The sequence below is a fragment of the Protopterus annectens genome, chromosome 5.part0 (genome assembly GCF_019279795.1).
Source record: "Protopterus annectens isolate FY-2018-M chromosome 5.part0, PAN1.0, whole genome shotgun sequence".
NCBI classification, from domain to species: Eukaryota; Metazoa; Chordata; order Ceratodontiformes; family Protopteridae; genus Protopterus; species Protopterus annectens.
The window spans coordinates 395,099,443-395,113,683 of record NC_056735.1 but is presented as its reverse complement, the minus strand read 5'-3'; positions in this window follow the sequence as shown (position 1 = coordinate 395,113,683).

Sequence of the window (14,241 nt, the reverse complement as noted above, 5' to 3'; positions counted from 1 at the left end):
CAGCCACTACCCCAAAACAAAACACGTGCAACACATATCTCACAAAGCCAGTGTGCCAAACAGTCACAGCCCTTAAGACTAAACAACACACCTGATACACTTGTAATAGGTGACTCTATCATCAGGCACACTGACGTCCCGCTCACCAGGCTGAACAAGGAGAGGGTCACGGTGAGCAGCCTGTCGGGCGCTAGGATCCGCCACATAACACACGCACTCAGGTCACTCCAAGGCAAGTACAAATATGACTCAGTCATTGTCCATGCTGGTGTGAATGACCTGAGACATACCTCCCTGGACTACATGAAAAGAGACATAAAGGAGGTCTCTGAGCATGTAGCCCAGGCCGGTATGACCCTGACCTTGAGTAGCATCTTACCCTCACCAAGAATGATGCCACAATATGAAGACAAGATGATCAATTTCAACAATTGGCTTAAGTACTGGTGTCATTCAAAGGGGATCCAATGCCTGTCAGCTTGGGATGATATGCTCGACAAGCCACGATGCTTCGCTAGGGACGGCTTGCACCTGTCACCCCTGGGCTTTCGGATATTGGCAAAGGCTCTTGCTACCCCATAGTGCCTTTTTAGGCAAGGCTCAAAAGACAAACCCACCTCCATAGGTATCACAAGGGATAAGAAACTAAGAGTAATGCTACTCAACGCCAGAAGTCTAAACCTCAAGATGCACGTACTAAACTCTCCTTAGCATGGAGAACATCGATATCTGTGCAGTAACAGAAACCTGGTTCAGGGCTCCTGAGAGCACCCCAGCACTACCAGGTTATACCTCATACCATGCTTTTCGCCCCAAAACTTGGACCGAACCACAAAGGAGGGGAGTATCGATATTCATCAAAGATACCCACACCTCCAGGTTGGTGGCAAAGCACGAAGCATCAGAGACTATCCATGTGCAACTAACAGTGGGTAAAACTGCCTTCCAGTTTATATCCTGCTACAGACCACCCTCCCAAACCCAGGAACCCCACTCGGCCTTCCTGAGAACACTGGAAAATATGAAGGTCTCTCCAAACACCATTATATTGGGCGACTTCAACTACCCAAACATAGACTGGGAGCATTACTCTAGCTCCAACACCCTAGCTCAAAGGTTCCTAGAATTTATAAACTCAAATGCTATGGAACAACTTGCTACCACTCCCACAAGAGGGGAAAACATACTGGACCTGATCATCACCAACATGGGGACTCTATGCTCCAGACCAGAAGTGTATCCCTCACTGGTAAGATCAGACCATAAACTAATCTCACTGGATATTCACATCCCGACCCCACCCCCTGCCCAGGAAACCACAGTGAAAAACTTCTCTAAAGCAAATTTCACACTCCTCAAAACTGAGGTGGAATCCTTCAAAGCCCCCGGGCTTGTGGAAAATACGGCCCAGACCGCAGAATCCTTTATAAACGCATTCTATGAACACCTTCAGGAATGCATGGATCATGCGATCCCAAATAAAACCAAGACCCAATCCTCCAAAGGCAGGCGTCCTGTCTGGTGGACCCCAGCCATAAACAAACTATACAATAGAAGGAGGAAGCTACTAAATGATAGAGCAAAATCCCAAAAAGGGAAGGCATCACTGATCACTATTAGCAAAAAACTACGGGCACACATAAAATTGTCTAAGGCCAGCTTCGAGAGAAAAATTGCACAGGACACTAAGGATAATCACAAGGCTTTCTTTAGTTATGTTAGGAACCTGGGTGGTAATTCCCAGATATGCTCAGAATTAGTCCAAAATGACAAAAAATACACCAAACCCACAGACATTGCCAACATCCTAGCTGACAGGTTCAGCACAAACTTCTCCCCCACCCCACCAAAAGGGCAAATATCTATCCCAGCAGAGTGCTGCCCCCCTGACATCTCAGATGCTCAGGTAAGAGCCGCCTCTCCAAAGCAAAAAACACAGCATCAATGGGACCAGATGGTGTCCCGGGCTGCGTCCTACATGAACTCCAAGAAGAGCTAAACCCAAACATAAAACTACTGTTCAATCTCAGCCTTACTACAGGATATGTGCCCAAAGAGTGGTGTACAGCAACAGTGGTCCCTCTCCGTAAAGGTGGTGCCTCAACGGATCCTGGAAACTATTGCCCCATAAGCCTGACTAGCTTGGTCTGCAAAGCTATGGAAAGGATCATCATGGACCTCATAAATAAAGATATTGGGGACCTACAAACACTGGATCCTACCCAGTTCGGCTTTGTTAAGGGCAGATCCTGCCTCTTAAACCTGGTTGATTTCTTTGAAACAGTCACCAAGGCCATTGACGCGGGGAAGGTGGTCCACACAGCCTACCTGGACCTCGCAAAAGCCTTCGATACAATACCCCACTCGGGCATTATAGATAAGCTCACCAGCTTAAATATAAACCCCTATGTCACTAGATGGATTGCAAACTGGCTCATTGACAGAACCCACATGGTTAGAATTGCTGGAGCCATGTCAGACTCCAAACCAGTTACAAGTGGTGTCCCACAGGGCTCAGTCCTGGGACCTCTCTTGTTCGGTATATATTTCTCGGAGGTACAGGCCAACACGGAAGGACTGTGGCTGATCAAGTTCACAGATGACTGCAAACTGGGCACCATAATCGACTCTCCAGCCGACACAAGCATCCTCCAATAGGGCCTCATAGAAACAGACAACTGGTGCCAGAGCCATGGCCTCAAGCTAAATGCCAAAAAGTGTATAGTCATCCCCTTTGGCAAAATCAAAGTGCCCACAAATTACCACATAGGTGGTAATCCATTAAGTACAGAAGAAATAATTAGGGACCTAGGGACCCAAGTTGATAGCAATCTCTCATTTGACAACCACGTGGCCAAAGCATTAGAAAAACATTTTATATAGCCCACCTAATCATGAAGGGATTCACATCTAGATCAGGGGAGGTCATCGTGCCTCTTTACTCATCCCTCATCAGGCCCATAATTGAGTACAATGCCCCTTTTGGGATGTACTTTACCAAACACCTGCAGCAACTGGAAAGACCCCAAAAGTACCTCACCAAGAGGATCAAAGGGCTCAAACAGATGCCATATGCTGCCCGGTTAAAGAAACTCCAGCTCTACTCAGTGGCATACCGCCTGTTCAGAGGTGATCTGTGCCTGACGTGTAAAGCCATGTCCAACCCGGAATTAATGGACATGCTGCACCTCAGAAAATCCAAATCCCATCGAGCTACGCGCTCGAGAGAATTGAACCTCAGCACTGAAATAAATAAGACATGCTGGAGGGACAGATTCATAACCCAGAGGCTCCCTTCACTCTGGAATAAAATCTCAGTCCAGGTTAGGCAGAGTCCCTCATTGACTCTCTTCAAGAGGAATCTTGATGAGTGGATGGGAGATCGTAGGTTTACCCCGGGTATCACTTCTGTGTCACTGTTAGACAGAGGCACAGTATACTAACCTTGAAAAAGGGCATAGCAAAATTAATTTAAAATGGGTGGCGAAAGCCAAACACACTCTGGCTAGGCTTATAAATGCCCTAGGGCAGATAGCCTAGTATGAACCTATGAACCTATGAACCTAATAAAATTTATTCCGAATAAAAGAGGTGACTTAGCAAGAACATTGCTTGATGTTAAAATGTTTATGAGAAAAATTAATTTTAAGGTGTTTTTTAACCAGGAGAAAACATATTCTAATGCAACTTTAACAAGGAAAAGTATTTTTAACCTCCCTTTACATCCCCAGATTAAAAACTTGGAAAAAGTGATAGAAAAAGAAATAAGGAGAAATTATAGTAAGGCAAAATATAAGCAGAACATGCTTACAAAGGAAATGGATGTATTACAGGAAATGAGAGGTGATGGTAGTTTAAGAGTGATGAAGCCTGACAAAGGTGGGGGATTGTCTTAATGGACACCTTGATATATGAATCTAAGATGAATGAAATTTTAAGAGACACAAGTAAATATATTTGTGTCTCCAAAAATGAGATAAATATATCTTATAGTAGGATTGATAGGATGTCGGAGGATTTATATATGGAAGGTCTCATTGATGAGAAAATTAAAAGCTTTTTAACTGTGGAAAAGCCCAAGATCCCTATGATTTTTGGTATCTCAAAAACACATAAAAATGAGATGGATCCACCACTAAGGGCTATAGTTTCGGCTGAGGTCTCTAAGGCAATGTCCTTGGCTAAATTTGTCGACACCAAACTCAAAGCTTTGTGGCTTAAGAGACCTAATATTTTAAGGGATTCCTGGGATCTTTTAAGAAGTTTCAAACAGGAATTATTTAATGAGAATATGGGATTTCTAACTATAGATATAGTCGATTTATTTACTTGTATACCCCACCAAGAAGGTTTAACACTTTTAGAGGAAATTATATATGAAGATAGTACACTTACTAATGATGAATGTCTGCTAGTTTTGCAATTGACTGAATTAGTTTTAAAATATAACTATATTTATTTTAATGGAGAATGTTTCCATCAAATAAAAAGTGTGGTGATGGGCTCAATTTGTGCACCCACCTATGATAACTTAGTCTTGGCTAAATGGGAGGAAAAACAAGTTTTACGCTCCATATATAATCATAGTTGGAGCCTGTATAAGAGATTTTTAGATGATATATGTGTTTTATGGATTGTACCTGAAAATGAATTGTATGGTTTTATTGAATTTTTAAATACAAGCATGTGTTTTTTAAAGTTCACTTTTAATTATTCCCCTGATAAATTGCAATATTTAGATGTTGAAGTTTATAAGAAAAATTATAGTTTTCAGTCTAAGATTTATAGGAAAAACACCTACTGTAATTCATTCTTACATTTTGATAGTGCCCACCCTTTCTATTTTAAAGAAAATATCATGAAAGGACAGTTTATCCAATCTTGTCATATGACTTTGAAACAGAATGACTTCCTAGCTGAATTTTTTTTCCTTAAGCAGTTGTTTAAGGAAAGAGGGTACCCAGATAACCTTCTTAAAAAGATAAGAGTTGGAAGTTTGTAAAGAGAGGTAAGGAAGATACAAACCTATCTTGGGCCAAGATGCTGAATTGCACATATTGTAACTTAGGGGAAACATTAGTGTTTTTGATAGTTCTTTAATTCATGAATATAATGGAAGTTCAAGATTAGTAAAGAACATCATCAATAAGGAATGGAACGATCTCTGTATGTTTATAGATTTGGAAATAATTAACAATGAAAGTATAAAAGTGGTGTATAAGAATGGAAGAAATCTGAAAGACTATCTACACAGAAGCAACAATTTTTGTGAGTGTAATAATAAAAGGAGATGGGGCATATTTAAATGTGGCCGGTGCTCACAGTGTGGGTTCATTATAAACAAAGAAAGTGTTACTTTAGATAGTAGAAATATTATCTTAAAAAGTAAGTCCTATAATAATTGTGAAACTAGTGGCCTGGTATATTTAGCTCTTTGTCAAGTCTGCCAGTCTTTTTATATTGGAAAAACTGAAAGAAAGCTTAAGAGGAGAATATATGAGCATATATATGACATACAAACTAAGAAAAACAATAACGCTCTGTACAAACACCTTTGGAATGCCCACATGCCGCCTTTAGATTTTTTTATAATAGAAAAAATAAGCATGGATAAAAGAGGTGGCATGTGGGAAGAAACTACTGAGTACAGAGAATTATGGTGGCAATTGTCTTTAGAATCTAATAAAACATCTGGTTTAAATGCGTTTGTGTCACTGGTTCCACTCTTAAAATTAAGAGCTGCTAAGTTATAGGAAATGTGAATGCTCTTTCCCATATTACTTTTTCCAACATATATTTATTCTGTTTTTCTTGTAGCCATTTGTTTTATGCACAAGTAGTAAGTACTTTTACAACATGCATATGAATTGTTTGCTGATAATGGTATTTTATATAAAGGATTTTTACAAGTATGTTTTATTTTTTAAGTATTCACTCATGTTTTTGAATGGTTTATTATTTGTAATACATATAAATTTATATGGTTTGTGTGCTTTTAAGGATCATAGATATTCATTGGTTAATGATTCTGTGATGTCATTGATTTTTTATTTAAATAGAATTAACTTGACGCAGCCCACATCTGGTGAATTTGTTCAAAATGAAAACGGAGTATTAATTTCGTTAATGTGCCTTATTTTTTGTTGGTTGTCCATTGGTGATAATAAACAACTGTCTGCTAAAAGTCTTCAGTTCTTGGCTTTATGGTTTTGCTGTTTGGGGTATAATGTTTGTTTTTATTAGGCATCACAAGGTATTATTGTAGTCCTCACCCCCACCCAGGGGTGTGAGTGTCAGATGCAAACACCAAATGCAGTGCATTTGCAAGTGCGGGAGTAAGCGGGTGTAAGCCTGTTTGGCAGCCGGTATGCGAGTATCACACTGGTGAAGCAATGCAGAGGCTGAGTGTAAGAAACTGTAACCGGAGCTTAGCATTGCTTAGCTCCGCACAAACCCGCGTACACTCACTCACAACTGCTTTAAAGTGCCTTAATCACTCTGTACCCAACAGCTCGTGTTCTGGCCAGCAACAAAATGAACAGCCTCTGCAAGGCTAGAACTCAGAACCCTATACATCACAGTCACAGTAATTAACCACTATGCCATGATAGCAATACACATAAAGGAAGTATCAGCAAACTAATCCTCACCACAGGGAAATCAAATCATACATGTGAACTGAATCTATGTACAGTTTAATGTTCTATAACCTGCCACAGACCATATATATGTGAACTGGAGTACTGCAGTAAACATAGAGTTGAGATGTCACTGTAATAAAATTATGAAGTCCCCAGGACCACATACAGTGTATGTACACATGAATGACGGATACCAGACACATATATAACCTGTAATAAATAAGACATAACTTAGCCTTTTTGAAACTGGCCAATTACAGAAAAGTGCTGGAATCCGGCCCTACTTAAACCAAAGAGGTGGGAATATGACTCATAACTGGTTGTAGCATCCCGTGCAGACAGAATGGCTGAAGTGGGAGAAGGCACTCACTTTAGAGTGCAGCGCTTGGGCATCCAGGAGTCCAAATTCATGGTATGGGACCTGGTAAAGCACCATGACAGGAGGGCCAGTACCAGGGCTTGCAGTACAAAGGAGGCCTGGGAGAGTCTCACCCATGACCTCACTAGTGCCACATGTATCTCCTGGACTGGTGAGCAGGTCAGGCACCACCACACAGACCTAAAGTAGTGGAGGGGGGATGTCCTGAAACAGTGGATCCAGGAACCAAGGCAGATGCAGAATGCCCCAGAACTGAATAAGTACTCCTTCCACTATGTAGTTAATAATTGCCTAGCTTGTGTATACTATGGATAGGTATGGCTAAATATCACTGTACTTCTCTGACAGCTGCAGATGAGCATGCTGTGAACCAGCAAGCCTATGATGCTAGGCTGCAAAGGATGCGTCATGAGGCAGGTTAGTAAATAGCCTGCATGTACTGTCATAAATAAATGTAAGAGCCTCAGAAAGTGTTGTACCAGTATACAGATTTGTGTAATATGCTGCGAATAAAGGTGTAACCCCTGCATTGCTTCTGTTTACTCTGCAGTCATATGTTGTTGTACTGTTGCAGTTATTAAATAGTACTGTTGTAGTAAGCAATGTTACCCACACTGTGGTATGCAGATAAAATGTGTATGAAGTGCTGTATAACAATGTTGGAAGTGCAAACAGGTCAGTCATATTAGACTAAATACATTGCAAAGCCTCACAATTGCCTGATAGCATAGTGTGCAGTGATCATAACTGTAATGCTTTTGTCACACACAGCAGGGATTTGGATCCCAGGAGCACCAGTGAGTTGTATGCATAATCATTCCACACAACAGCACTCAGTTTGTTAGAATGTTCAGAGTGAAAGCTGTATGCATATATACACTTAACAACTGCACATATTATGCTAGAATGCTCAAATAGAAAGTGGTATGCATATTCATACCCCTCAACTGTTCCAGTCTGCCCAGTATGTCCTGATAAATGGCCCACATCACCTGCCTTTTGCCTTGTTTTCCTGACAAATTAGTGTGATGATCCAAGAAATGTAGGCAGCTATAAATGACATATAACTGATAGTCAAACTTGTACAGTCAGAGAATGTACATGCAAACATACCTGTCATCCCAGCATCTCACCCAAAGTGTATGACAGCAGTCAGCAGTCTCCCAACATGTTGCATTACACCTGCATCCTGTCAAGCCTGTACGTAAGACACAGGTCCCGTACATACTAATCTACAAACATACCATTGTACAATATAATGCCATTGGGTAGTGTAATAATACATGTAAGGGACAGACCACTGCAGTGACTATGAATGTTGTGTAAACTACAAGGATTTATTAGTTGTTAATTGAACTCTCTCTCTCTCTCACCCCTACCATATGTGCAAAAATAACCGATTTGCACAACTCATTTGGTATGTCTACACTCCTAACCTTTGTCAAGACATATGTCCTATTGGTTTATAAATATTCACATCTGTTTCTATGCATGTGCCATGTTAAAATACCCCCATATTGGTGTCCTTTTGCCATCAATGAAACCTGCATGTTGTTGTAATGGCCACTGTTTACCAATATATGCATGTGTTCTGCCTGTTCTGCAACTATTTTATATCTGGTGCCCTGGGTAATGGGAATACCTATGCATGCTGTTATAACAAATCGTGAATGTTGTTGACTATTGCTAACCCATATCTGCCTTAAACATGCTACAACATAGCTTGTATGGGAAGGCTGGTCCCAGCGGACCAACCTGTCCCACCTCAGCTGGCCATGGCACCGGGCACCAGCACATCTGGGGCCCAGCCTGGGACCTCCTCATCCGTTGTCCCTGCACCACCTTCTGGTGGAACTGCCGCAGGGGATGGGGCTCTGCCCCCCCGGGAGCGGGAGCTGACAGGAACCTGTCACCGTTGGTATGATCCGGGCATTGGTGCATAGGTAACTCGACAAGGAGATTCGAGACTGCCTATGCCAGCTTGAGGGCTGAGTGGCACAACTAGAGGGTGAGCCTGCCCCTCCTACACAGCCCCCAGCACAGCCACCTTCTAGGCTGTGAAGGTTCAGTGGTGACTGCCCATGGGTGGGGACCTCAGTCCCACTGTATCCATTTGTGGGCTCATGGGCTTGCGACTTCCAAACAACTCTCCCCATCCAAGGTGTTCCCCCCACATGTGTTATATACTGCCCCTGTATGCATCTTGTTTGTCTTGTCTGTCATGCTACCCAACCTATCCTCCCTGATCATACCTACTCTCCTTCCCCAACATCCCACTCTCACCTAAAAGTAAAAAAAAAGGCTAATCTGTTACCAGAACAACTTTTGCCCCATACATAGCTGTCCATTTCGCACACATGTCCACTGGACACATGTAAACATTTTTAATTGGCATCACAACATAGTATTGTTGTCCTCTCCCCTCTCTCAGGGTTGTGAGTGTCCAAATGTACCGCCGAATGTATTGCATATGCACAGTCATTGCTGTAGAAGAAATGGACAGCTATGGACCTTCCCTACACCCTTCCTGCACATCCCTAGCTACCTTGCCTACTGTCTTTCCCTCTTTGTGCCCCTTTTTCCACCACTTTTCTATAACCCCTTTTTTTCTTTTCTTTTAAAGAAATTAGCATGGGGTAAGCGGGAGTAAGCACTTTTAAGCAGCAGTGAGTGGGTTACAGCCTGTTTGTGTGGGGGTAAGCACTGCCTACACAGGTTAAGCAATCAAGAAGGTAACTGAGTGTAAAAAACTGTAACAAAAAGTAACCACTGCTTACCATCGCGCAAACCCGTGCACACCCGCTCACAACTGCTTAAAAGTGCCTTAGTCACTCCGTATCCAATGGCCTTTGTTCTGCCCAGCAACAAAATAAACAGCCTCTGCAAGGCTTGAAACCAGAACCCTGCACACCACAGCCAATGGGACTTACCACTAAACCATGGCAGATATACAGACATTAGTTGTTATCACAAACATAGCATCCAGCACAGTCATTCAACAGTATAGGAAATGTATTCCATTATGTAGATGTATGTGTGTGTGTTTACGTACAGATATATATACATACATATATATATATATATATATATATATATATATATATATATATATATATATATATATATCAAGAACATACCATGTGACAGCAAAGCAGTAAAAAAGAATGAAAAGGGAAACACCAGCAACTCCTGTATTATGTAGTGGTGTTGTCCTATCTAATATCAAGACTCCCTCAGACAGACGTGTCATTAATACACACAAACATTAAATACATTACTTTGAGCATTTCATTTCCAGTAACAAAACAGGTCCTGTCCAATCATTATGTGAGAAAAGTACTCTTGCAAGGTGCTGTGTGCAACATCATCATCATTAAAAAGTTAAATGGGGTAACCAAAGAGGGACTGGTAGTGTCATGTGTAAAATGGGGTTGTCTGCATCACGTGTACCTGGAACCTTTAGGAGTCATATGCATACCAGGATTGTGTGCCTGAGAGAGTGGTGAGGACAACAGTAGTATGTTGGGATGCAAGTTACAAAGGTTACATGTGTCCAGTGGACATGTGTGTGAAATGGACAGCTATGTATAGGGTGAAAGTTGTTCTGGGAACAGATTGGCCTTTTGTTTCCATTTTCGTAAGGTGAGAGTGGCATGTTGGAGAAGGAGAGTAGGTATGCTCATGGAGGATAGGTTGGGTAGGATGACAGACAAGACAGCATACAGGGGCGGTATATGACATGTGGGGGGTATACACCTTGGTCGGGGAGGGGTGTTTGGCAGTCACAAGCTCATGAACCCCCAAATGGAAACAGTGGGACGGAGGTCTCCACCCATGGGCAGCCACCACTGCACCGTCACAGCTGCAAAGGTGGCTGTGCGGGTGGCTGTCTAGGAGGGGCAGGCTCACTCTCTAAATGTGACACTCTGACCTTGAGCTGGTGTAGCTGGCCTCAAAACCCCTTATTGAGCCCCGTACACACCACGGCCTGGACTGTATGATGGCTGACAAGTTCCTGTTTGGACCTGCTCCTGTGGGGACCTCCAATCCCATACAGCCTATGGTGTTCAGTTTTAACACAGATAAGGCTTAGTAATAGTCAACAGCAGTCAGGATTACTTATAACAGCATACATAGATATTACCATCAACCCAAGACAACATATGTCATACATTTGCAAAGGAAGCACAACACATGCATATATACTGCATGACATCTGCCCAAAGCGTAGATGACTTGTGAATGCAGCTATGAACAGTGGCCCACTATTGGCATGTCACTGTGATAACCTCAGACAGTGACTGACATACCACTGTTTCATGTGGCATATGTCCAATCAGGGATGCAATGGCAATAACTCTCATCACTATCACCATGTATTGACTGCAATCCTCACACTATGCTTCTGCAGTTCTCAGATGTGTGGTCAGCGAGTAACACTGGAAACAAATGGTTCCACACACTGACCAGTCTACAGATGGCCCTACAGGTGGGGGTTCCCTCACAAACAGAACACTGTCTTGTCAGTTTTAAAACATGCAGAATAGCCATTATCACACACAACTTTTTAAACTGGCAGTAGTCTCAATGAAGCATAGCTACACTTACATGCTGTAGTCATGTCTGGCACATCACCCTCCTGTCTTCAGGCTATTTTCCACTGTGTATGTCATTTGAGGAATATCCAGATTTCATCTGCGATGCTGTTTACCAAACACCAGATCCAGGTTCCACTCACAGCGACTGTCATGGGCAAACACAAACGTGATGTTCCTAGATATTGTACTGTGTTTCCATGCAATTGGCTATGGGAATGTCACCACAGCTGTTCCACAAGCAATCAGCTACAGGAGGACTGCAATAGGTGCAGAGGCCATCACCTGATCATGACCATCACTTACAAAACACAAGCTGCTGCTGAGCAGGTGTACATCTCCACATCCACCAGGGAGTGTGTGTGAGGGACAGACGGAGGCAAAGTACATCAGAGAAGGGCTGGGAGACTAAAACCTAATCATCGTCTGTCACACACCTATCAGTACAGGGGTTCAGACCCCTGACTAACTAGCCATTACTATTACAAGTGGATCCAGTTACTCCATGTGCCACATAGCTGACATGTTGGTGTGCTGTAATAACATATATGTGTGCTGGTGAGCGACATCTGCAACAGAGATATAATAGACATACATTAGGTGTAGCACACGTGGCTATCCACATGAACAGATGTCATTGTCAACACAACCACACTCTCTAAGGGACTCAGACACATTGGCACACTTTGGCAGGCTCACAAATACACTTCCTAAATACTTATTTTGCCACACTACAGTAATGCACATGTATTACATGCACCACAGGGGTTATCCTGAGGTTCTATGGGCTAGGGCATGTGAACATGTCTGACATTAGTCAGTATGCCAATGGGAGTTATACTGGGTGTGACTGTGGTTGAGAATATCATACCCCACACGCAGACACAAGGTGCCAGTACTGACATGCATGTGTGCATTGCTTCCTGGGTGTGTAGTGGTTGGCTCTGCAAGATAGCTGTACAAGGCTAGGTGAGGGATAATCCTTGGCATCAGGCCACCTGACAATGGTCTGCAGGGTGGTTCAGGGGTGTAGTGTCTGCAATGTCCCACACAGATGGGTATTGTATTAACTGTCCTGTCATCCTGGTTACCATTGTGTGTGGCCATTGCTTTGCAATGCATGCCATGTCTGTGTTTGATAGTCATTGACATGGACATTGCCTGGGATGTGCACGTCCCACATGAATGTACAGTGACATGTTTAAGTGTACCTGGTTTGCCTGACACATGTTGTGTACACAGACTGTTATCATCTGATGTGCCAATCCTGGCCTGGTGTGGCAGGACCTGCTAATAGACAGCAGGTTGACCCTGCACCTGCATTGATAGCATGATACAGGTATTCCCTGGTGTCAGTGGCATCTGTCCATACAGGGCATGTGTGTAAGGCATTGTATGTCCTCTGTGGATCACATTTGATGGCACCACATATGTTGCAGGCATCCAGTGGAGAATATAGCGAAGGTGCATTGTCCGCAATTATGTACCTATTGTACTGGTGGACAGGGTGCCATGTCCTCTGCAGCCCACTGCATTCACACCATGCCTACTATCTGACTATCTGTCAACAATGTGCAGGGTAATAGCAACATAGCGGGATTTTCTTGGCAAGTGTGTTTGTGTATGGCACATGGGTTCAGACCATATTCTGGGTAATAGTAGGGGTGTTTACTTTGTTCACCAGGCCTTTTGCCAGATGTAGGGGTATGGCTTGCCAACCCAGGCTCTTGGCTGATTGATATCTGTAATCCTCATGAGGTGGACACTGTGACATGTAATATGGCCACCATGTAGGAAAACTACAAAAAACGCTCCTCAACATGTCCAGTGGTTAGACACTCACAGCCACCTCCACACAGACTCTGGCTGTCAAACACACACACCTGCCACATCTTGGAATAGAACTCCTACCTAACTAGTTTATCACACTACACAATTATAGCATGTGCTATGGAGATTACTGGGATACTCCATCCCCAAAAGGTGTATTTCACAAGGAATGACATCAGCAGGGTTACCAAAGTAGGGCAATTTGAATTTCCTGTAAGTGAGTATCCCAAAATGCATTGCTCACAAAACAGACAATGAGACACACACAACACATCCACAACTGACATGTGTGGGCATAGGACCCATGACCAAGATCTATATCACACTACTACATGGAGATGTTATAGGATGCACCACGAGGATTACTAGGGAACTCATTCCACAAAGGTGTATTTGACAAGGAATGACATCAGCATGATCACCAACGTAGGGCATTGTAAATGTCCTGTGAGTGAGTAGGCTGTAATGCATTGCTCCCTACACAGACATTGAAACACACAGAAAACATATAACTGCCATGGTTGTGGATGGAACTCTACCACAGTTCTAAATCACACTCCAGCAGTACACAGTTACTCAATGTGCTACAGAGATTACTGGGTTACAGCGGTCCCAGAGGTGTATTTCTAGGTGGGTGACATCAGCACCCTTGCCAAAGTTGATTATGTGTATTGTAAGGAGTGTGCACATTGTTCCCTTCTCAGGCAGACACACACACACAGTTGGCAAGTCTGGGATTAGAACACCTACCAAACTAGTTTATCACACTACAGCAATACTCAGTTACAGGACATGC